We start from the raw sequence: 22,321 nt of genomic DNA on the forward strand, positions 1-22,321 counted from the left end.
AGAACAGAAAATGAAATACTGCATGTTCTCACTCATAGGCAGGTGATGAACAATGAGGACACATGAACACAGGGAGGGGAGCACTACACACTGGGGTCTATTTGGGGGAATAGGGGAGGGACAATGTTGGGGGGAGTTGGGAGGGATAGCATGGGGAGAAATGCCAGATGTGGGTGAAGGGGAGGAAGGCAGCAAATCACACTGCCACGTATGTACCTATGCAACTATCTTGCATGTTCTGCACATGTACCCCAAAACCTAAAATGCAATTAAGAAAAAAAGAATTAAATGTATAAAAACCACATTTATTGACTGGTACTAGCTATTTGCAGAACTATTTTAAAGAGAATATTGCTACAATTAATACTGGGGAGAAGTCCCAGAATAATAATAATGACTATAATGAATGAAACATCTACTATATGCCAGGTAGTTAATATCTGTTCTGTCTTATTTGCAGAAAAATCTTGAAAGGTATACTCTATTTTCAGAGATAATTGATTCTTAGCAGGGTTAAGTAACTTACATGAAATTATTCATTAAATAAATGGCTATTATAAGTGTTTAATCCTAAATTTGCCTAAATTTACATTCCCTTTCCACAAAAATATTCTATATTCTTTCCACTAAAAATACACTACTCTGAAAACAATTTTTGTTGTAGAAGACTCTGTGGTCTAATCAAAGTTTGGGATCTCCGTGAAGAAAGATTATGTTAACAGATTCTTTTTAACATAAAGAATATGTTTCCTGGGTAAAATATATGAATCTCAGAAAATATTCGTTGAGACAGCATTAATCTGGTCATGCCTTTATTCAACTCTATTCAGGGTATGGAAACAATATATCTAGTGTACAGGAGTTTTTCATTCCCTAGGGGAGATTTATTGTAGTTTTTGTTTTACTTGTGTGCCTGATTTTGTGATAAGGAAGTGTTTTGTCAAGTCTTAACAGTTCCTGGACAAAATCTCCCTTTAAAACTACCTAATCATATTTCATAATTCTTGCTTGCCATGGAATCAGCAGGTTTATAATTTGGTTTCCTAGATACCCTGAAAGCAGGAGGGGGTGACCTAGAAAAACTAAATGAGTGCTCTAGTCACTGACTGTCACACATTTGATCATAAGTGAACAATCAGAATTCTGTTTGAGTCATCAATGTCTCATGAATATATTTGGTGGGTAAGATTCTGAGGTGTCTAGTCATCTGAGGCTACACTGATGACACAGAGTTTCTTCAACTACAAGGGTGAGGGTCAGCATGTGCTAACAGAGATTTCATGTAAACAAGGCCCCCCTGTAATGTTTTCTATGAAATCTGTAAGAAGGCTTAGAGCTACATCTTACTCTTTCACTGATTAAAGGTGAGTCTCTTATTTTATTGATGTTCTGCCTAATTATTATCTATTCATAGGGACATTATTCTTTCCAACTAATCAGTGTTTGGCAATTAGAGGCAATCAAGTACAGTTCATGTCTCTATTAAAGTGGGAGTGATTCAAATGAAATAAATCAGAAACATTAATCAATATGGCTATGTATTTTGTGCCATGAATGAAGACTTTTAATATATCATCTATGCTGACTGAAAAGTAGAAAAAAAGTTTTGTTGCATTTTTTGTAATTTTTGAAAAGTACTGAGATACTGTGATTGCTTAGTAGGAGTGGGAACAGATCAAAGAAGACAGTGAATAAGACAACTATAAAGAATAATCATGGTATGTTAACAAACATATTAAAGGTCATTCAAGTCCAAGGAATATGTGCATACTTAAGTGATGTGTAAGCATAAATAAAATCATAAGCAAAGTCAGTCTCATCAAAATGCCAGTGCTATGTATGGAATTCCCATTGCCCAAGTGACAGAGAAAATCACAGGACAACTGGAGTGAAGCCTTGGCTTTGTCACGTAATCATTAGCCATATGACCTTGGTTGTACAGCTCAGCTTCTCTGAGGGTCAGATTTTTTCATCTGTAAATGAAGATAAAGTACTTATCTCTTGGAAATTTTTAAAAATTAAAGATGATTATGCATATGTCTATTTTGAGAGAGTTAATACAGTTACATTTTCTCCTGGGAGCACAGCTAAATTAAATTTTCCAGCCTCCCTTAGAGTTAGGTGGGACCATAAGATTAAATTTTGGGCAATGGGAATTTGGAAATGATGAATGTCATTTTCAACAGGAGGTTCTAAAATGTCCTCCACAGTCCAAGCTCAGTCTCCTACTTGATGGCTAGATAACTTTAGGACTTCAAAGAGTATGCTAGGAATCTGAAGAAGTATTCACCAGACTTAGTTGTTACATTGCTGCACTACCAGATGACCTTCAATAGACTATGAAATGAACATAAATAAATGATTTGGTTATAGTTGTATGGAGTGAATTTACACTATCAAAGACCACAGAAAATGTTATTTTCTTTTTTCTGTTAACTAGTAGCGTTTGAGTAGCAAACAGTTAAAGGGAAATCTACTGCCTGACAAAACAAACACAGTTGATCTGATTTAATTAAGTTGTTAATTTAACATTTATTGAACCCGTATGTGCCAAGAACCATTATAGACACTGGGAATGGATGATAGATTCAACATAGTTCCTGCCCTCATTTAACAAATATTTTAGAGAATGAAATAAATAAGCAATTTACACATGCACACACACATGCATGCACACACACACACAAACATGTGCACATGCACACACACATTGGGTAATTAGCTCTATGAACAAAACTTTAACAGGCTTACACCTGTAATTCCAACACTTTGGGGTAGTGAGGCAGGAGGATACCTTGAGGCCCTGATTTTGAGACCAGCCTGGGGATGTAATGAGACCCCCCATCTCTACAAAAAATTTTGAAATTAGCCAGGTGTGGTGGCATAAGCTTGTAGTCCCAACTACCTGAGAGGCTGAGGCAGGAGGATCTTTTCAGCCTAGGAGTTTGAGACTGTACTGAGCTATGATCATGCCATTGTACTCTAGCCTGGGCAACAGAATAAGACCCTGTCTCTTAAAAGAGAGAGAGGGAGAATACAGTATGATGAGGGACTGTTTTTAAAAGGGAGTTCTGAGAAGTCTCCTTGGGAGGTAACATCTCAACTGAGTGTGAGAAAGAAATTCTCAACTCCAAAAGCAAATTGCAAATGTAAATGCCTGAGTTAGAAACATGCTTGGCACATCTGAGGACTATCAGGGAGGTAAGAGTAAGTAGAGACTTAGTATAGGTAAGAGCAAGAGTGGTAGGAAATGAGGCCACAGACATAAATAGGGCCAGATCAGGTAGAAACAAGACCATAAAAAGGACTTTAGGCTTTATTTGAAATCTGATGTGAATCATGGAGCAGTCGAGACCAGAGAAATGACATGGCTTAACATTTTTTAAAGTAGCCACTCTGGCTACTGTGAAAAGAACAGTCTGTAAAGGGTAAAAAAATAGTTAGGAAGCGGCTGGGATAATCCACAGGGGAGGAGGTGCTACCTGAGCTAGCATGGTAGTGATGAAGGCAATGCAGTGGCGGGTTTGGAATACATTGTTAAAATGCAACAGACAAGATTGCTCCTGCACTGGATATTGAATATGAGAAAAACAGGGAGGTCGAGCAAAACTCCAAGGTGTGATCTGAGAAACTGAGCAAAATCTGGTACTATTTGTTGAGAGGGGATAAACTGTTGAAAGGGCAGTTTTGGGGTGGCCATAGGGAAAAGTCAAGGGGTCTGGATAAATTATAGGATCTTGAAGTTATGCCAGTGAAATATCCATAGTTTACTCTTACATCAATTGTCTTCATATTAAAAAGTTTTGAAAAGTTAGGTTGCTCCATACCAAAGACCTTTTCCCAGTAGCTCTGCAGGCATCCCAGGAGAAAGAGTGCCTTTAGCACTGAAGTGGCTTTGAGGGCAGCTAGGATGTGAGTTCCTGTGTTGGATACCTCTTGTACTCCACCTGACCTCTTGGCCCAACTTTTATTCCGGCCTTTGCTTCAGCATACAGATTTGTGCTGCTATGACCTGACACCTGCCTTTCTATACTGCACTGAAATTCCCTGAAGCCCTAGTGTGGGACACACGTGGAATCCACGTGGGACAGACACATATGGACTTGGATGTGTGAAAAGATGGAGCAATAGCTTCCTGATCTTCCAGTGATCACAATGGTAAAATGATCTTTAGCTCCATATTTCCAGAGGCAGCCTCCTGATTTCCTAGCATCTGATGGTGCCAGAAATAATAGCTCACTTGGGAAGTCAGTCATATGATGTTTGCGGAATTATTCTAGTGGGTCTGAAACCCACTCCTCTAGTGTCTTTAATAATTTGGTGGGCACCTACTTCTCTGTGTCAGATTACTTTTTGCTTAAGACTTTAAGGTATTAATTCTTTTTTCTCTGAACTTTGGCTGATAAATGCAGATTATTCCTGTACTAATATTACACTCCAGGAACCAGTAATTTCTACAAGCTGCATTGCGGTCTTATCACAATTGCTGGACATTTACACAACAGGTCCTTTCCAATAATCCCCAACCCTAGGATAAGTCTGAAGACTGAGGATTGCCAACAGGGCTCTGAATAACAACCTTCTGCAAACACCACCACCACCACAGCCTCTGGCACAACTTTGATTCCCCTCCTTGTAGAATACACATTAAACAGCCAAATACTGGAATTCTGTTTAAGACAGAAGGCTCCATAGTCACTCCACAATTAATCCTGATTTTAAGGTTCACTGAACAAGCAAGTTAGCACTTCATAAGCAGGTTTCCTAAATAGAGAAGAATTAAATCATTGTACTGTGAATTACATACATATATGTATATATTGTATCCACAGAATTATAAAGCAAGTAGAGAAAAATATGTATAAACTTGGCAAATCCAGATAAAGGGTATATAGGAGTTCCCTGTACTATTCTTGCAAATTTGCTGTAAGCTCAAATTATATCAAAATAAAAACCTATTTTAAAAAATAAAGGGAATATTTAAGGATATAGCAAGAATCTTCAATTCTGAGCAATGTCATTAGGATCCTGTGACTAATAACATCCAGAATCCCTAGCTCAGCTTCACAGAGTATCAGTATAGGAGGTTGTAAGCTTTTATTTTCCCTGGAAGTCATATATCTATAATCTTTTTTTGCAAGACAAATATGTAATGAATGCCTAAATTATGCAGTAATCCTTACTTTTTAAAAATTTACTTTCAGTGATTATGGGTACATAATAGTTGTATTTGTTGGGTGCATGTGCCGTTTTGATACAGGCATACAATGTGAAATGATCAAATTAGGGTCACTGAAGTATCTATCACCTCAAGTGTTTATCATTTCTTTGTGTTAGGAATATTCTAATTCCATTATTTTAGTTATTTTAAAATATACAATAAATTTTTGTTAATATAGTCACCATGAAGTGCTACCAAATAGTGGATCTTATTCCTTCTATCTAACTGTATTTATTTAATAAAAAGAAATTATTTCTTTCAGAAAAAAAAAGAAAGAAAAAGAAATTTACCCACCCCTTCCCATTTTCTTAGGGCATTTATTTTAGAAAATTTGCAGTTGTAAATTCTTTCTTTTCTCTTTGAAGTGAATATAAATCTTTCTGAAAACTAGATAGGCTTTTTGTCAACTTTATGCCTCAGGAATGTTTGTCAAAGACCTGGGAGCTATCTCTTTGAAATGTAAATATCAATGGGCCCAATGGATCATGACTGTAATCCCAACACTTCTGGAGGCCAAGGTCAGCAGATCACTTGAGGTCAGGAGTCCAAGACCAGCCTGGCCAACATGGTGAAACCCCGTTTCTACTAAAAATACAAAAATTAGCTGGGAGTGGTGGTGGGCACCTGTAATTCCAGCTACTCTGGAGGCTGAGGCAGGAGAATCACTTGATTCTGTGATTTTCAGTTCACTGCAACCCAGCAGGTGGAGGTTGCAGTGAACCGAGATTGCACTACTGACTCCAGCCCGGGCAATAGAGTGAGACTCAGTCTCAAAAAAAAAAAAGGAAATGTAAATATCAAGGGAGTGAGCATCCCTCATACGGTTTGGCTGTGTTCCTACACAAATTTCATCTTGATTTTTAGTTCCCATAATCTCCACATCATGGGCGAAACCCTGTGGGAAGTAATTGAATCATTAGAGCAGTTACCCCTATGCTGTTCTTGTGATAGTGAGTTCTCATGAGATCTGATGGTTTTTATAAGGGCTTTTTTCCCTTTGCTCAGCAGTGCTCTTTCCTGCCTCCTTGTGAAGAAGGATGCTTTTGCTTCCTCTTCCACCATGACTGTAAGTTTCCTGAGAGCTTCCCAGCCTTGTGGAACTGTGAGTCCATCAAACCTCTTTCCTTTATAAATTATCCAATCTTGGATATTTCTTCATAGCAGTATGAGAAGGAACTAAAACAACCCCCAATCTACCAGTTTCTGTGGGAGGGTATAAGATAATATTCCATGGTGCCTTGATCCAAGTTACAAATATACCTCCTGTCAAAAAGATATAAGCAGTTTGCTTTTCCTATGGATAAAGTCAATCAGCTTACACAAATGGTCACCCCAATTACCAGGTGATTCTAGGATGAACTATGTGTGACAAATGGTGTTATATAGTCCTCTTACTTGAAGACTATTGAATGTTTACCTAGAAAACACATATGTATGTGATGGGTTATATATATCAACAACATAAAAGGGTTATATATTATAAATTTTGCTCTGCTAGTTCTTTGCAAGCTCTTAGTGGATTGCCTATGATAAGCATCACATTCTCATTTAATACTCATTCAATAATAAAACTGTTTACTTTCTCTACTACCTTAATGGAGAAGTTTTGTCGGTTGGGAGATTTTGTTTTTAATTAAATTTCCTCAACAGTAAAAAGGAAATTACTCTATAACTGAACCCAGCATTTATCAGGCCAGCCCTGTGATAAGCACTATCAGCAGGTTCCATTACAGAGTTTCTACCATTGTTACTTGTCTCTGAGGTATCTTAAACAAAATTTGATTACTGTAATCACTGCTCAGATGTGTAACAGGTAACTTTAGGCTAACTTATGTACCATTTTGGACTTTCAATCTCTGCCTGTAATTATGGTAAGGCTGTGATGAGTCTTTCCTTTTTCCTTCCTCTGGCCGCTAAAAGCCAGCCATCCTCAGTTCTTTGAATTTACCCTCATTTAAAGTCGGCTTCAATCTGAACATTATTCTAAGCAGCCAATCTCAGTTCCTGCCTGCTCCCCCTTATATTTTTCTACAGTCCCAAATTATGGCCAAATTACCCTATTGAAGGGTAATTCTCATCTTCATGCTTCACAATTAACTTCATTTCAAACAGGATTTCTCTTACATCAGTTTGAGATTAGGAATAACTTTCACATTGAAAAGAATGCACATATATCCATGTTTTCTTTTCAAAGGATGGTAGAAGGTCTGAGGTAATTCCACCATGTCTCAGGCAATTTTTTTTTATCAACAGAACAGGACTACATTTCAATTGCCAATTATCTGCATGTCAGCTAACTCAGTCTCTGGAGTTTTAGCATACTGTTTCCAAATTGTCACAGTACTGTGATGTCCCAGGTTTAAGATGTCAGTAGCACTGATAGAAAGAGCTTACATGGCACACAGTATGGTAGGTGATGTTCATTAGTGATGCACCTCAACTTATTTCTGAAACCTGATTTCCAGACATAAGTAACATTCAGAACATCAGCTCATTTAATTGGAAGTGACTCAATCACTAAGGAAGAAAAGAACCCATTCTCTCAGAATTCACTGGCTTCTGAGTTGCATCACTCCCAGTGACTTAAATGATGCCCAAGGCTGCTTTTATTTTCAAGAAATATGTACTAATTTTAATGAGAGCCCCAGTAGACTGTCTCATCAGGGAATTCTATATGTTCTTTTTCTACTGTTAGCAACAATATTAATACAGTTGCTTGACAAATCTTTCCACTTTAAGATACCACATGTAAGGGTAAGGTTCCTTATTTGCTTGCCTATAATTACAGAAAAAATTTCCAAAAGCAGATCACCACAACATTTTTGAACCTTCTGTCAGTGACTCTTAAATTAGCAATTGTAGCTCCATGGCACCTCCAAATGCACTCTGGTGCACAGTAAAGGAAAACTACCATTTTCTTTAACCTAGAGATTTTTCTTGCAGCAATACCATTATGCTATATGTGTAGGCCTCTGGCAATGATGCTATCTAATTAATATCTGGATTCATTGAACCACTTTAAAGTGGACACAACAAAATTGTGGTAAAAAATTCATTATGATTGTGGAATAATTATCAGAGTGAAAAGACAAACTACAGATCGGGAAAAAATATTTGGAAATCATACATCTGATAAAGCATTGATATCTAAAATATATAAGGAACACAAAGAATTCAATAGCAAGAAAACAAATAACTGGATTTTAAAATGGGCAAAGGACTTGAACAGATATTTCTTTAAAAGAAGACGTATAAATAGACAACAGGTATATGGAACAATTGTTGGCATCACTAATCATCAGGAAAACACAAATTAAAAGCCACAATAAGATATCACCTCACACTCTTAGGATGACTTTTATGAAAAAGTTGAAAGAAAACAAGTGTTAGAAAAGGTGTGAAGAAAAGAAAACTCTTGTACACTGTTGCTGGGAATGTAAATTTGTACACCCATTATGAAAAACAGTATGGAGACATTAAAAAACTAAAAATAGAATTATCATATGATTGAACAATTCCACTTCAGATATATCTTCAAAGAATATAAAATCAGTATGTCAAAGAGACATCTACACTCCACTGTTCATTGCAGCCTTGTTTGTAATTTCCAAGAGGTGGGAATAGCCTAAGTTTTCAACAAATGAATGGTGAAAAAAGTGACAATACATAGAATATAGAATATTTTTCCCTTTTTAAAAATAAGAAAATCCTGTGCTGTCATCTGAATGTTTGTGTTCTCCATAAATTCATATGTTGAAACCTGATTTCCAATGTGGTAGTATTAAGAGGTGGGGCCTTTGGGAGATAATTAAGTCATGAGGAATCCACCCCATGAATGGATTTCATGCCTTTATAAAAGAAGCCTGAGTTAGCTTGTTTCCCCTTATGCAAATGTGAGAACACAGCTAGAAGGTGCCATCTTTGTAGCAGAGAGCAAGCCCTCACTGGACACTGAGTCTGCTGGTGTGTTGGTTGGACCTCCCCATCTCCAGAACTGTGAGTGACAAATTTCCATTGTTTACAAATTACTCCATTTACAATACTTCGTTATAGCAGCTAAAACAAAGACCTCCTATCATATGCTACAACATGAATGAACTTGAAAAGATTATGCTATGTGAAATAAGCCAGTTTCAGAAAGACAAATATTTCATGATTCCATTTATATGAGATATCTAAAGTAGTCAAACTTATCAACCCAGAAAGTAGAATGGTGGTTGTCAGGGACTAGAGGGGAGGAGAAAATGTGGAGTAGCTGGTCAATGGGCATAACGTCTCATTCATGCAAGATGAAAAGTTCCTAACAATCTGCTGTACAGCGTTATGCTTATCCTTAACAATACTGTAATGTACATCCAGAATTTAATTAAGAGAGTAGCTTTCATATTACATTTTCTTAACTACAGTAAAAAAGAATCAAAATGGATTAAAAACTTACATGTCAAACCCAAAACTATAAAAACCCTGGAACACAACCTAGGCAATACGATTCTTGACGTAGGCATAGGCGAAGACTTCATAACGAAGATGCCAAAAGCAGTCACAACAAAAGCAAAAACTTGACAAATGAGATCTCATTAAATTTAAGAGCTTCCACACAGCAAAAAGCAAGAAACAAACAAACAAAAAACTATCAACTGTGTAAACATACAACCTGCAGAATGAGAGAAAATATCTGTAAACTATGCATCTGACAATGGTCTAATATCCAGCACTTATAAAAAATTTAAATACAATTACAAGAAAAAACAAACCCATTAAAACGTGTGCAAAGGACATAAACAGATACTTTTTAAAAGAAGACATACATGTAGCCAAGAAGCATATGAAATTAAGCTCAATATCACTGATCATTAGAGAAATGCAAATCAAAACCACAATGAGATACCATCTCACCCCAGTCAGAATGGCTATTATTAAAAAGTCAAAAAAATAAAAATAAAAAGAACAGATGCTGGCAAGGTTATGGAGAAAACACTTATACACTGTTGGTGGAATTGTAAATTCCATTGTGGAAAGATGTATGGTGATTACTCGAAGAGCTAAAAACAGAACTACCATTTGACCCAGCAATCCCATTAATAGATATATACCCAAAATAACATAAATTGTTCTACTATAAAGACACATGCATGCACATGTTCACTGTAGCAGTATTCACAATAGCAAAGATGTGGAGTCAACCTAAATCCCCATCAATGACAGACTGGATAAAGAAAATGTGATACATACATACCATGGAATACTATGCTGCCATAAATAAGAAATGAGATCAAATCTTCTGCAGCAACATAGTTGGGGCTGGAGGCCATTATCCTCAACAAACTAACTCAGTAACAGAAAACCAGATACCACATGTTCTCACTTATAAGTGGGAGTTTAATTACGAGAACTCATGAACATAAAGAAGGGAACAACAGACACACTGAGGCCTACTTGAACATGGAGGGTGGGAGGAGGGAAAGGATCAGAAAAAGTAACTATTGAGGACTAGGCTTAGTACCTGGGTGATGAAATAATCTGTCCAACAAATCCCCATGACATGAGTTTACCTATATAACAAACATGCACATGTACCCCTGAACCTGAAATAGAAGTTTCTTTTAAAAAGAAAGAAAAATAAATCATCTCTGTGACCACTAGTAGTCCAAACATAATTGCCATAATGATGAGTTCTGAGTTATGACCTCTACCCACACACATAATATGTAGCTAATAATGATGGCCAAATTTCTCACCTTCTGTTCATACTTCACAATCAATAGAGTGTTTAAGAAAAAAGAAGTAGAAAAATTATAGAGCTCTTTATTCTTCATTTTCATATATGTCTCAATGAATAGTAGTACTTAATCTTGCAGATTTCTTGGGTAAAATATGTGTAATCTATTTAAAGCATAAGATCAATTTCTGATATAGAGTGAGCATAAAAGAAATGGCAGTTATACTAAATACATATATTTAAAATATATTTTCTTTTTCAAGACAGGGTCTCACTCTGTCAGTCACACTAGAATGCAGTCATGCAGTCACAGCTCACTGCAACCTTGAGCTCCCATGTTTAAGAGATGTTTCCACCTCTGCCTCCAGAATAACTGGGACTATAGGTGTGCAACCACCATGTCCAGCTAATTTATTTTTATTTATTTTTTTATGAGATGAGGCTTCACTGTATTGTCTGAGGTGGTCTCATACTCCTGGATTCAAGCTGTAGAAGGAGATGACTCAATTATAAATGGAAAAAATAACATAGAGATTTTTTATAGGAAACAGGAAACATAGACATATGTTTCTATAAAGAGGCACTGCAGTATTCAAGTCACTTAACATAAAGTTATTTTAACATGTACTGATTTGCATTGTTTTTCAAAATAATTTACACTTGACTTTCTGAAATAACATTGATCTTTCAAATGCCATTGTGTATAGGTGGTACTAATCTGGCTTCAGCATGGGTATTGGCAAAATCTGGTGTTACCTTTCAGCTTTAGCCGAATAATTAAATGCTAGTTGTTCAACTCTGGTATCTATGAACTCATTGTGATCAATGGATACATGATCATGTAGGTAACCTTTCTACCTAGTTATTTTAACATCATTAAAAATATCATAAGTTGTAGTAACACTGTGGTACACTATTGAAGCACTCTTTTTTCCTGCAGCCAGGAATGATGAATGCTGACACTCATTGCTGAGTCTTTTTAGGTAAGTTGCCTCTCACTGAAGAACCTGCCTCGCCCAAGATTACATTCTCCCCCTTGTGAGCAGACCACATCTGATAACTGCTTGAAGTCGGGGTGCAAAGGCCTTGGCCCCTTGACTCAACTGGTAGTCCATGTTTTTTTTTTTTTTTTTTTTGAGACGGAGTTTCACTTTTGTTGCGCAGTCTGGAGTGCAATGGCACAATCTAGGCTAACTGCAACATCCACTTCCTGGGTTCAAGCGATTCTCCTGCCTCACCCTCCCAAACAGCTGGGATTACAGGCATGTGACACCATGCCTGGCTAATTTTTTGTATTTTTAGTAGAGACAGGGTTTCTCCATGTTGGTCAGACTGGTCTTGAACTCCCGGCCTCAGGTGATCTACCCGCCTTGGCCTCCCAAAGTGCTGGAATTACAGGCATGAGCCACCGCGCTCAGCTTCAACTGATACTGTAAGTAGTCATCTCAGCTTCTGAATCCCCTTAGGATCAGCTGAGGCCACTTTTGCAAATGCACCACAGTTTAACTTTTCCCTGTGCCTAATCTTGCTTTCCCCATCCCTCACAGGTATTGTACATGAGCACTCCCTGTGAACTTCCTGTTCGCAAATCTTAGTCTCTCTCCCCAGAGACCCTGACTTACAATGTAAATGTAAAAGCATGTCATTTAGATTTATTATTTTTACTAATCTTTTATTATGTAAATTTTCAAAAGAAGATTTTTTTAAACTTTGTATCATGCATCTACCACCTAGATTCTACCGTCTATATTCAACTTTATCAAATGTTTGTCCACTTAGTGATCTTGGGTTTGTTTTTTAACAAATATTTTCTTTAAAATATTGGTAATCATCACAATATATAAAATTGTCATGAAAATAAACTTTTAGCAAATATAGGCTACATGTTAAGATATTTTGAACTACCTTATCTTGTACTTACATAAGATGTTCAACCAAGATAGAATAAAAGCTATTACACATCCAAAGACTGAGCAAATAAAAGCAAGCCTTATTATATATACTTGGCACATAAAAACACCACAATACCAGTATCTTCAGACATACCAACAACCAATGTTTGCTTTCACAACTTTCCTTTGCTGAAGTCTGCTGAATAAATCAAACAAATACATCAGGAAGTATGAGTCTTTCTTACATGACGCCTGCTGTACAGACCCTCTTATCATTCCTCTTTAGAGAAATTGCTGAAATGTCATGCTCGCCAATGAGAGGCAGACAGAAATCTGACTGCCAGATAAAAATTCAGGAACAATTTTGTCATTCTAAAAGTCAATCATATTGTTCTGTTGCAAAAATTCTAGTCCAAAGTAAGGACAATTTTTTCTCAAGTGATTGAGTGAAGCAGCAAATGTCTGTGAAAATAGTAGATATAAAAATATAAGCAAGAGCCAAAGTAACGAGAGTGTGTCTGAAAATATTCTGAAAGAATATTTAGCATCTTTTTCCAGGTAGATAGCTTGGGGGGCAGCATCACTGGCATCATTTTATAATTACTATCCAGCCCAGGGGCTCAAGAGAGGGAAACTGAGTCCCTTAGAATTAGAGAAGTGGAAAAAGTTGAATAATGGTTATATTGTTACATCATCTGTATCCTAGATGGCAGGAGCTAGATAAAAGAAGTTGTTCCTCCTCTATCCTCAGTGGAAAATAAATGTCTATTTATAGTTTCACTAATGTGTAATATAATTACCATGGGAATAATCTATCAGGTGCTAATGTTGAAAAAACTGTTTCTGTGCTTTAAAATGCAATTTCTAAAATTATAACAAAAGTGTAACAATTAACCTTTATTTAATAACAGTTCAGATTTATTTTTGTTTTGACATGTTCTTTCTATATCATGATATTCACATTGACCAACTGTTGATTTTAACATTTTCAGCATTCAGCTAAATGTATATTCAATACACTTCTACTGAATGATTAAGATTTGCTTACTTTTTGTCAAGATGCCATTCTACTTTTATGTTAAAATTAAATTTTATGGTTTTATATTTGAAAATTATATAATATTCCTGGGGAATTCTTTTCCACTAAGAACTTTCAAGTACTTTTAAAAAGCACTCTTAAGATTCCATCTCTCAATTATCCATTTTGGAGTTAATACAAGTTTCCACAAAATTTTTAAAAATCTATTTTATTATTGGAACTATGCACCCTAATTTCAGTGCTTGTATGGAATTATTTTGGCTTTGAAACTTTTATTAAAATACATATTTTTTACCTTCTGTAGACAGCATAGTCTGTACACAGTTCTATACTTATATTTTGTTATTCTAGACAATAAGCCACAAATTACATTTTGAATAAATATTCAGGCACCTGCCAAATATGAACAAAAGAGAAATAATGAACAAGTGAGCACCTGTGAGAGAAATGGAACATTTGTGTCCTGAGCCGGATGCTGCTGTGCTCATTTGTATAATAAGCCCTGATTCACTGGCTTACGAGAAGCAGATGCACATCTGGGCGGTGGTTTATGTACATGTAAAGGCAGTTTTTAGAAATTGCTGGACAAATATTTCATAACTCTCAGGAAAGAAATGGGAAAAGAATGCCAGATGGAAATGAATCATATGAAGGGCAAAGGACATTAGAGTAAATTATAAACATAGTGCAATTTGCCAGTTGAAGCAGGAAAGAGAAAGAAAAAAGAAAACTTTCTGACACAAAGACTCTGTTGTCCAAGTGATATTCTTTCAAGTTAAAATGTGATTGGCATGTAAACAGCTAGATAGCCCTAAATATAGCAACTTTGTTGATTTATATATTTAAATTAACTGTGGCTCATGGCTACGATCTCTGCACTTTGGGAGGCCAAGGCAGGTGGATCACTTGAAATCAGGAGCTCCAGACCACCCTGGCCAACACAGTGAAACCCCATCTTTCCTAAAAATACAAAAATTAGCAGGGTGTGATGGCACACACCTGTAGTCCCAGCTACTTGAGAGGCTGAGTTGGAAGAATCACTTGAACCAGGGAGGCAGAAGTTGCAGTGAGTCGATTGTGCCACTGCGATTGTGCCACTGCACTCCAGCCTGGGTGACAGAGTGAGATTCTGTCTCAAAGGAAAAAAAAGACAAAAATGTATATGTTTATTTTGTATGACATGATTTAAAATACATATACATTATGTAATGGTTAATAAAACTACTTAACATATGCATTGTATCACATACTTTTTTTTGGTCATAAGAACAATTAAAATCTCCTCTCTTGGTGACTTTTCAATAATATAATGTAAATGTAGTTACCATGCTGTAAAAATAGGACTCTTGAACTTATTCTTCCTAATTGAAATTTTGGATCCTTTGGCAACATTTCCCTAACTCCGCACCCTTCCCAGCCACTGGTAACCATCATTCTATTCTCTACTTCTATGAGTTCAACTTTTTAAGATTCCATATGTAAGTGAGGTCATACAGTAGTTGTCTTTCTGTGTCTGGTTTATTTCACCTAATATAATGTCCTCCAGTTCCTCCATATTTTTGCAGATGACAAGATTTCCTTTTCTTTCAAGGCTGAATAGTATTCAGTTGTGTATGTACACCATGTTTTACCTGTTCATCTGCTGATGGATACTTAGGTTGTCTCCACCTCTTGGCTATTGTAAATAGTGCTGCATTCAAGTTCTCTGTCCCTCTTTAATTGTTTTTTTTTTATATTGAGTTATTTGAATTTTTTATGTTTTGGATATCAACCACTTTCATGATGTCTGGTTTGCATATGCTTTTTCTGATTCCACAGGTTGTCTGTTCACTCTGCTGTTTCTTGTGCTGTGCAAAAGCCTTTAGTTTGATAAAATCTCATTTGTATATTTCTGCTTTTGTTGCCTGTACTTTTGGGGTCAAATCCAAAAAAATCATGGGTGAGACTAACGTCATGAAGTTTTCCCCTATGTTTTCTTCTGGTAGTTTTACATTTTTAGACCTTATGTTTATGCCTTTAATCCATTTTGGGTTGATTTTTGTATATGATATAGGATATCCATATCCATTCTGCATATGGATGTCTCATTGCCCGAATACTACTTATTAAAGAGACTGTCCTTCCCCCATTGTGTGTTCTTCGCACCTTTGTCAAAAATCAACTGACTGTAAATGTGTGGATTTCTGGACTCTTTTCTGTTCCATTGTTTTATGCATATGTTTGTATGCCAATTCTATGCTGTTTTTGTTACAATAGCTTTGTACTGTATTTTGAAGTCAGGTAGGGTGATGCCTCCAGCTTTGTCTTTTTGCTGTATATTGCTTTGGCTATTCACGGTGTTTTGTGGTTCCATATGCATTTTAGAATTGTTTTTCTATTTCTGTGAAAAATGTTACTGGAATTTTGATAGAGATTGTATTGAATCTGTAGATTGCATTGGGTAATAGGAGCATTTTAACAATATTAATTCTTCCAATCCATTAACATGGGATATCTTTCCATTTATTTGTGACTTTTTCAATTTATTTCATCAGTGTTTTATAGTTTTCAGTGTACAGGACTTTCAGCTCCTTGGTTAAATTTATTTCTAACGGTTTTTTTTAAACCTATTATAAATAAAATTGTTTTCTTGCTGTCGTTTTAGATAGTTTGTTGTCCATGTATAGAAATGCCACTGATTTTCATATGTTGATTTTGTATCCTGCAAATTTCCTGAGCTAGTGTATTAGTTTTAACATTTTTTTTTGGTAGGGTCTTTAAGGTTTTATATGTATAAAATAATGTTTTCTGCAAAAAAGAACAAATTAACTTCTTTCTTTCCAATTAGATATGCTTCATTTCTTTCTCTTGGCTAACTGCTCTGAGTAGAACATCAAGTACTATGTCAAACAGAAATAGTAATAAGTGGGCATCATTTTCTTTCTTCTGATCTTAGAGAAAAAGCTTTCAACTTTTCACCATTGAGCATGAGAGTGACCAGTGGCTTTGTCAAATATGACCTCTGTTGTGTTGAGGTACACTCCTTTTATAATTTGTTAAGAATTTTTTCTTATGAAAGGATGTTGAATTTTGTCAAATGCTTTCTCTGCATCTATTGAGATGATCATATGATTCAGTCCTTCATCCTGCTAATGTGATGAGTCACATTTATAGATTTGCAAATGTTGAACCATTCTTATATCCCTCTGATGAATTGCACTTGATCATAGTAAATTATTCTTTTAATATGCTGTAGAATTTGGGTTGCTAGTATTCATTGATAATTTTTGCACCCATGTTCTCAGGAATATTAGCCTGAAATTTTATTTCCTTCTCTGGCTTTGACATAAGGGTAGCACTAGCCTTATAAAATGACTTTGGAAGTATACCACTTTCTTCATTTTTTGGGGAGAGAGTTTCAGTAAGATTGGTATGTTTTTCTTTAAATGTTTGATAGAATTCAGTGGTAAAGGCTGCTCTGCTCATCAAGTAGCCATTCTTTATTCCTTTACATTCCTAATACAGTTGCTTTCACTTAAAAAACATATTCAGTGGTAAAGCCACCAGGTCCTGGACTTTTCTTTTATTAGAGACTTTTAAATCATAATTCAATCTCCTTATTTATTATTGGTTTGTTCAGGTTTTCTATTTCTTCATAATTTAGTCTTGGTAGGTTATATGTGTCTAAGAAATTTATCAATTTTTTCTAAATTATCCAATATATTGGTATATAATTATTCATAGTAGAATGTTGCAATTCTTTAAATTTCGGTGGTATCAGTTGTAATGTCTCTTTTTTCATTTCTAATTCTATTTATTTGTCTTCTCTCTAATTTCGTTTAGCTAAAGTTTTGTGAGTTTTATTTCTCTTTTCAAAAAACCAACTCCTGGTTTCATTAATCTTTCCTATTCTTTTATGCTCTATTTCAGTTATTTCTGCTCTGGTAATTATCTTCTACCCTCTACTAACTTTGAGCTTAAATTTATCCTTATTCTTCTAGTTCCTTGAGGTGTCACATATTGACATATTGGTCTTTTTTTTTTGAGGTCTTTCTTCTTTTCTGCCTTAGATGTTCACTGCCATAGACTTATAATTTTAGAATTGCTTTTGTTATATCCCCTAAGGTTTGGTAGATTATTTATCTATATTTATTCGTTTCAAGGGACTTTTACTTTCAATTAAGTTCTTCTAGATTCATTGTTTGTTTAGGAGCATATTTGTAAATTTCCAAGTGTAGTAGTCAGGCCTTATCCACAGTTTCAGTTTCCCATGGTCAACTATGGTATGAAAATACAGAGATATTTTGAGAGAGAGAAAGAGAAACCACATTCACATAACTTTTATTACAATATATTGTTAAAATTGCTCTATTTTTTATTATACTTATTTTTGTTAATCTCTTTTGTGCCTAACTTATAAATTCCAGAACGTTATTCTGTAAAACCTTATATGTACTATTTTTTTCTGTACATACATATGTATGATAATAGTTCATTGAAAAATACAGGGAACAAAGTGAAAAGTGCATCAGAGACGATCAGCAGCAAAATTAGTCAAGCAAAAGAAAGAATCTACAAAACAGAAGACAAGTTATTTGAAAACATATAGTGAGAAGAGAAAAAAGAAAACCATTTTTAAAAATGAAGAAAGCTTTATAGGAATTATGAGACAGCATCAACAGAGGAAAAGTTTGAGTTACTAGCATTTTGGAAATCTTCAGCTTCAGGCATCCACTGGTGATTGTGGAATGTGTCCCCATAGATAAAGGGGAAGTGCTGTATTTTTTATTTTTCTGAAATTCTTCCTGTTACTGATTTGTAATTTCATACCATTGTGGTCAGAAAAGATACTTGATATGATTCCAATCATCTTAAATTTCTTAAGTCTTCTTTTGTGAGCGAACATATAATATATCCTGGAGAATGTTTCATATGCACTTAAGAAGAATGCATATTCTACTACTGTTGGGTGGAATATTATGTATATGTGTTAGGTCTATTTGGTCTAAAGTGCAGTTTAAGTTCAATGTTTCCTTATTTTTTTTGTTTGGTGAATCTGTCCATTGCTGAAAGTTATATGTTAAAGTTTCCTACTAATTATTGTGTTACAGTTAGTCTCTCCTTCCAATCTATTTATTTTCTTCACATATTTTGGTACTTTAATGCTGGGTGCATATATATTTACAATTGTTTATCCTATTGATGAATTGCTTCCTTTATTAATATATAATGACTTTGTCTCTTTGTACAGCTTTAGACTTAAAGTCTATTTTGTCTGATATAAGTATAGCTTACCCTACTCTCTTGGTTTTCATTTGACTGAAACATCTTTTCTCCATTACTTTACTTTGAATATATGTTCCCTTAAAGGTGAAGTGAGTTCCTTGTAGACAGCATATTGTTAGGTCTTATTTTTTTAATCTGGTCAGCTACTCGATATCTTTGATTGGAGAATTTAATTATTCATAGGACTTACTACTGCCATTAAAAAAATTGTTTACTGGTTGTTTTCTAGATACTTTGCTCCCACCTTCCTCTCCTGTTTTCTTCCTTTGTGATTAGGTGATTTTCTGTAGTGGTATGCTTTGATTCCTTACTTTTCATCTTTCACATATTTATTATTAGGTTTTTCTTTGTGGTTACCATGAGGCTTACATAAAACATCTTGAAATTATAGTTGGCAATTTTAAGCTGAATATAAATTAACTTTCATTGCATTTAAAAATCTACACTTTTACTTTAACTCAAAACCCACATTTTAGATTTTTGATTTTACAATTTATATTTTTATATTGCATATCCCTTAATAAGTTATTATAATTATTACTTTTAAAAAATAGTTTTCTCTTTAAATATTCATACTAAAGATATAAGTAATTTATATACAGCTTTTATAGTGTGAGAATATTCTGAATTTGACTGTGTTTTTACTTTTACCAGTGAGTTTTATGCTTTCATATGTTTTAGTGGTGATACCAATCAGCATCCTTGTCTCATTGCTTCTTCAGGTCTTCCTTTAACATTTCTAGTACGACAGATCTGGTGGTGATAAACTCCCTCAGTTTTTGTTTGCCTGGAAAAGTCTTGTTCTCTTCTTCATTTCTGAAGAAGGTAGAATTTCTTTGCCAGGTAGAATATTTTTGCTCAGGAATTTTTCTCCTTTAGCACTTTGAATATATCATCTTGTTCTTTCCTGGCTTGCAGGATTTGCCAAACCACATTGGAACGCTACTTTATATAGGATTTGCTTCTTTTCTCTTGCTTTTAGGATACTTTTTGCCTTTGAATTTTCTCAATTTGATTATAATATGTCTTGATATAGTCTTGTTTGGACTGAATCTGACTGGAGAACTTGGTCCTTCCTATATTTAAACATTTATATTTTCCTGCATTTGGAATTTTTCTGGTATTATTTCTTTAAATAAACTTTCTACCACCTTTGTCTCTCTGTCTTCCTTCTTGAATGTTAATGACTCAAACATTTGCTCTTTTGATACTGTCCATTAAGTCTTGTAAGCTTTCTTCATTTCTATTTATATTTTTCTTTTCACTGTGTATTTTCAAATAACCTATCTTCACAATCACAGATTCTTTCTCCTGCATGATCAGTTCTGCTGCTGATAATCTCTATTGAATTTTTCCATTTCATTCATTGTATTTTTCAGCTTCAGAATTTGTTTGATTTTCTTAAATAATTTCAATCTCTTTGACAAATTTCTAGTTTTGTTTATTGTTTTTCTGCTTTCATTAAATTGTTTCTCTGTATTTTCTTGAAGTTTGCTAAGCTTTGTTAAAACAATTACTGTGAATTCTTTTTGTAGCACTTTGCATATCTCCATTTCTTTGGTGTCAGCTACTAGAAAATTTTGTGTTATTTTGGTGGTATTCTGTCTACTTAATTTTTCATGTTACTTGTTGACTTATATCTGTGGTGCATTTGAAGAAGTAGAAATTTATCCTAATTTTTGCACATTAGCTTTGTCTAGGAAAGCCCTTAAAAATCCATCAATCCATCCAGAGATTCTGGATAGGCTGTCTTGTGTGGCCTGTGGGCAGGTTTATTTCTGAAGTTCTTGAGCAGGCTGGTCTAGTTTCTTGGTTATTAGTTCCTTGGTTAGTTCCTATCCCTTGGTAGGGGTAGGTCTGGTGTCTGGGCCCTTGAAGTTGAGTCTGGAGCCTGAATCCCTGGGATAGACCTATTGATTAGGCCTATGAGGGCAGATCTGGAGCTTGTATCCATAGGGACCAACCTAAAGTCTTGATCTACTGGGGCTGACTTGGCACTTGGGTGAGCCTTGAGCCTAAGTGTAGAGGAACCAGAATAGGCCTGGCACTTGGGTCCACTGGAATGGACATGGAGCTTGAGTCCATGGGTGCAAGCCTAGACCCTGAGTCCATGAGGGTTGCCTAGAGCCTGGGTCTGCAGGAGTCATCCTGGAGCCTCAATCTGTGAGGGCCAACCTCATACCCAGGTCTGTTCAGGTGGGCCTGGACCCTAGGTTCACTGTAGCTAGGGATTGTCCTGGTGCTGGGGCTGGCATAGAGCCTGAATCTGTGGGGGTTGGTCTACAGCCTAGGATTACAGTTGCTGGTCTGAAGCCTGGAGACACAGGGACTGATCTGCAGCCTGAGGCTGCATGGAGGAAGCCATAAATCTGGGTCCACAGGGGCAATCCTGAAGCCTGTGTCTGTGAGGTCTGGCCCAGTGCTAAGGTTAACTGGGATGTACTTGTACCGTGGTCTTGAAAAGTAGGCCTAGACCCTAAGCCTAGTGGAGTGTGTGGCCACAGGGTCCAGTCTGCAGGGTGGTACTGCAGGATCTGGCCTGGCACTGGGCAGTACGGGAGCCTGTGTCCTCAGGTGTCAGCCTGGTACCTGAGAGAAGGGGTGTTGACTCAGCACTAAAGCAGGCCTGAAGCCTGGGACTTGGGGGCCAACCTGTCTCTGGACTGTTCTGAACTTGAGGTATGTCTGGAACCAGTATCTGTAGGGATTGGCCTGGAGGCTGAGTCCGCTGCAGCTGGCCTGACGACTAGGGCTTCAAGTGTTGGCCTAGTGCTGGGATGGGCCTCAGCCTACGGTTATAGAGGCCAGCCTGCTGCTTGGGCAGTCCAAAGCCCACGACTCCCAGGGCCAGCTCAAAAAGATTGAGTGAGTCTTTGGGGCCACTGAGGTTAGCCTGGTGGTGAGGTGGGCCTGGAGGCCCAATCCAAGCATGTCAGCCTGGGGTCGGAGGCCATAGACACCTGCCCAGTTCTGGGTTTTACTGTGGCAGGCCTGGTGTTAGATTTAAAGCAAAATCCAGTGCACATTTCTCTCTCTTTCCTCCAAGTGTAAGTTTCTCTCTCTGTGCTGTGCTGCCTCGGGTTTGGGGAGGAATTATTGAATAATGTGAATCTGTCCTTCCTGCCCTCTTCAATGTGTCTTTTCTTATTTCTGTGCTATGCTAAGTTGCTGTAATGTCTCACCTG

General features: G+C 36.2%; 1 long non-coding RNA gene across 10 annotated transcripts in view; it reads left to right on the forward strand.

Annotated features, from left to right (window-relative positions):
• The first annotated feature begins 1,197 nt into the window (after positions 1-1,197).
• LOC103791945 (uncharacterized) overlaps positions 1,198-22,321 on the forward strand; it is a 70,925-nt gene continuing 49,801 nt past the window's right edge. For 5 of the 10 annotated variants that reach the window (XR_008480152.2, XR_004740798.3, XR_008480153.2 and 2 more), the window contains exons 1-4: positions 1,198-1,364; positions 3,989-4,158; positions 6,227-6,287; positions 11,881-11,923. This is a non-coding gene — a long non-coding RNA (uncharacterized LOC103791945). The remainder of the gene's footprint in view (positions 1,365-3,988; positions 4,159-6,226; positions 6,288-11,880; positions 11,924-22,321) is intronic. The other 5 variants (XR_013533435.1, XR_004740799.3, XR_013533434.1 and 2 more) reach the window with 2 other exon arrangements.

This window comes from Callithrix jacchus, chromosome 3, assembly GCF_049354715.1.
Source record: "Callithrix jacchus isolate 240 chromosome 3, calJac240_pri, whole genome shotgun sequence".
In the NCBI taxonomy this organism is placed as follows: Eukaryota; Metazoa; Chordata; class Mammalia; order Primates; family Cebidae; genus Callithrix; species Callithrix jacchus.